Raw genomic sequence first — 3,784 nt, 5'->3', positions numbered from 1 at the left:
CCACCCCCCCGCCGTCCTGTGAACGTGGCGCTGCGGCTCCACGCTCCACAGAAGGACAGAGCGTGTATTTGACCACCTCCCAGTGGCCGGAAATTTAGGTTCTTTCCAGTTTTCTTTCAAATGCTCCAGTAAACATCCCCGCGGCTAATGCTTCCCATCAGTTCTCACTTTTCTGTTGGCCAGTGAGTCTCCCAGAAGCAGGCTCTGCCCGGGCGCATGGGCGTCGGCCACCGCTCGCTCTGAAGGTGCGACAGTCCACCCGCGTGGTCCCATCGGCCGCGTTCACACGCGCCAGCGAGGCCACCGTTCTGGTGACCCAGCCACGGTTATCGTCAGCGCGATTCACGCCCATCGGGAGACACGCCTCCCCCGTCGTGTGTCCCGGAGCTGGGACGTGTCATGGTCTCGTCCGTGGGCACCTTCCTTTCCTAAGTGGACAGAAAGCAACGCTGTGTTTTACGCCCGCGTCGTCGGTTAGAGGGCACGCGTAGCTCATTGTCTTCGGCTGCATTTTTTGGCTGCTCTGTAAGGTCGAATCTTCCCCTTCTCCCCGCCGCCCCCGCAGGCCGAGCTCCTGCTCCTAACTGTTACCCAGGCTTCGCCACTCGTGTTTTTCCCCCAGTGGGTCCTTTGCCCGGTACTACTCAGGGCGCTTTGATTCGTGCGGCTGCGTTTTAAACTTCAGGCGAATCTGGCGACGTTCTCCGCGGTCTCCGACTCGGCCATGTTTAGGTGGCGGTCCCTAAGCGCAGCCAGCCACACGTGTCTGTGGTTCTCTGACAGGCTTCCTCTCCCGCATTTAAATGTTTCATTTTTCATCGGCTCTGTAAACCAGGTCTGACTTATTTCACTCCGCGTAGCAGCCTCCAGGTCCCTCCGTGTTGTCGCAGACGGTGAGATCTTTCTTCACGCCCAGTGGCGTTGCGTCGTGCGTGCGTGCCCCGTCTTCTCTCCCCGTCGTCTAGTGAAGGACGGTCAGGTGCTTCCCACGTCTCGGCCATCGTGAACGGCCTGCAGCGGACGTGGGGGTCTCTTTTCTCATTGGCGTTTGTTTTTAGATAAGTACCAGAGAGGGATTGCTGGGTCACATGGGGGTTCTCTCTTTAATTTTTTGAGGCACCTCCATGCTGTTTTCCATAGCGGCTGCACCACTTTACGATCCCACCAGCCGCGCGTGACGACTCCCCTGCCCCCACATCCTCGCCCACATCCCGCCTCTGACGGCCATTCTGAGGGGTGCGCAGTGACATCGCATTGCGGTTTCCACCTGCGTTCCTCTGATGACTGGTGATGCTGAGCGTCTTTTCGTGTGTCTGTTGGCCGTCTGAGTGACCTCTTTGGGGAGATGTCTATCCAGGTCCTCTGCCCATTTTTCTAACTGGATGTTTGCTTGTTTTCTTTCGATGTTCAGTTGTATGAGTTCTTTCTGTATGTTGGACATTAACCCCTTCTCGAGCGTGTCGCTCGAAAGTTCGCCCTCCAGCTCGCAGGCTGCTCTTCCGCCTTGTCGCTGGCTCCCTTTGCCACGGCGACAGCATTTCGCCTTCAGTCGGCGCGTTGCACAGCGAACTGGGGCGGTGCCTTTTCCAGCGTGAACCACCGTCAAGCAGACGCTTTCGGCAACGCGACTGGTTGAAAGATTCCTGTTTTCCTGCCGCCTCGTTTCGGTTTTGTAAATCACCTTGTAAAATGTTTGGAAATGACCCGTACTTTGCTAAGCCCCACAGCAGTTTACAAATCACAGGGATTATCTAGGCATTAAAAGTTCGATGGGACTTATAAAACCATCCGGCCCCAATATCTGTTTTTCAATGGAGATCTTTTTTTTCCGCCCCCCCCCATGGAGATCTTATAGTTTTTGTTTTTTCTATGGTCGTTATGCCTGGTTTCTACCCCATCTTAAGTCAGATTTGGTTATTTACATTTTCTTAGCAAGTCATTTATGTCATTTGGATTCTTAAATATATTGGCACAAAGTTACACACAGCATTCTGTCACGACTTTAAAATTCCTTTCATTCCTACTGTCTATTTTTACTTTTTTTTTTTTTCCTTTATTAAGCCTCACAGGAACGCATTGAATTTATTGGTGTTTTCAAAGTACAGCTAAAGGTTATAGTGATGATATCTGCGTGGGTTTTTCTTTTAGTTTAGGAGAGAGATTTTGCTTCCTGATAGAGAAAATTTTGGACTAAAATGTTTAATTCTTTTTATCTCCTTTATTTTGTTTTATTACCATTTTCCATAACTTCTTGGACTAGTAATTATTGCCGGCTCTTTAGTTATCAGCAAGAAGGTTTAAAGCACCGTCCTCAGGCAGGGGTGATTTCAATCCACAGGACAAGGTCTTAAATGTCTTTCTGGTTGTTGCGACTGGGGGTGCCATTGACATCCAGTGGGTGGAGGTCAGGGATGCTGCCAAATGCCCTACAGTGCACAGGACACCCCTGCAGTAGTTGTCAGCCCAGAATGTCAGTGGCACCGCGGGTTAAAGCTATCAGTTTGCCTCAGGGTGTAACTTTGGCTGGATGTAGCCCATAGGGTTGATTGCCATATTCTCACTCCTGCTTTTTCTACATAGCTTGTCATTTCCGTTCTCACTGTCTTTCGACCCGAGTTGTTTAGAAGTGTGTTTCTCACTCTGGAGTGGCTGGATTTCCTCTCCATCTTTTCGTTGGTTCAGTCCTCAGACTGCTGCATCATGATCCGATTCCGTGGCCTGACGATGCCTGCTTCCTGTGTTTTGAATGTGAGGTTTTCTTTGCTTTCCACTTTTCTAGAGTGTTCCATGAACATTGGGCAAGAACACGTATTCTCTGTAGGGTACGGGTTTCTGTGTGTTCGTCTATTAAGGCACGAGTACGATGCTATTTGAATCCACTCCATCCTTGCCGAGTGTTTGTCACATTCTGAAAACAGCGCATTCAGTCTTTCTCTCTAGGACTGTGGTTTTGCCAAATTCTCCTCACAGTTTTTGTAGTTTAACTTTCTGCACCCGGAGACCATATTAATCCTGCTCGTAGAGCCTCGGGCTTGCCGGCTCTTCCTCAGCTGCACCCTCACCCGCTCTGTGTGCGTCCTCGGTTCAAGCTGTGTCCTTTCAAGAGCACGTGCCTGGATTTTCCTTCTCGTCAAACTGACAGCACCTAAGGGAAGGAGACTTGGCCTGGCGCAGGGACAGTGGCCACTGTTGGGTGGGGCTCCTGCCCTCATCGTGTCGTTTCTCCCTTCCTGCTTAATTTTTCTTTTCCTGCCTTTCACTGGATCGAGCGACCCCGACGTGCTCCGGTTTCGGGGGGTTGGTTTGTGTTTCCTTCTCCGAAGGTTCGCAAGGTCTATTTCTGCCTTCCGGTCTGGCCCGTGGGGACCCGACGTTTTGACAAACGTCGAAACCCCGTTTTCTGTCGGTAGCAAACACTAAATGGTGTTCCTGACCCCTTCTTTTTCGCACAAGGCGAGACACGTAGCGTGCTTTCCCTCACTTTTTCCCCGCCCCAGAACTGTTCGTAAAGACTAGATCTTTCTCTCTGCCGCGGCTTTGCGTTTCCGTGGCCGCGGTGGGCTTGGTGCCTCCGGCGTGAACGGCTGAGCACGCGCGTGTGCAGCCGCTCTTGTTTTCCCGCACGCCTCTGCTTTCCCGAAGCGCCGGCTCCCCCTCCGAGGGGTTCTCCCCGTCTTTTGGTTTTGCGCGCGTGCAGCGTAAGGAAATGTGTTGGTGAGAAGGGGGCTGTTTTTCGGCGGGAGGGTGGGCTGTGCAGGGCTGAGCCGCGCCTCCCGCCCACCCG

The 3,784-nt window shown here is 52.3% G+C and overlaps 1 protein-coding gene across 1 annotated transcript in view; it reads left to right on the top strand.

Moving 5' to 3' along the window:
* LAMA5 (laminin subunit alpha 5) overlaps window positions 1–3,784 on the top strand; it is a 60,044-nt gene that overhangs the window by 31,946 nt on the left and 24,314 nt on the right. The window lies entirely within an intron of this gene.

The sequence above is a fragment of the Pteropus alecto genome, unplaced genomic scaffold, assembly GCF_000325575.1.
Source record: "Pteropus alecto unplaced genomic scaffold, ASM32557v1 scaffold45, whole genome shotgun sequence".
NCBI lineage: Eukaryota > Metazoa > Chordata > Mammalia > Chiroptera > Pteropodidae > Pteropus > Pteropus alecto.
This window is presented reverse-complemented; position numbering and strand designations above follow the sequence as displayed.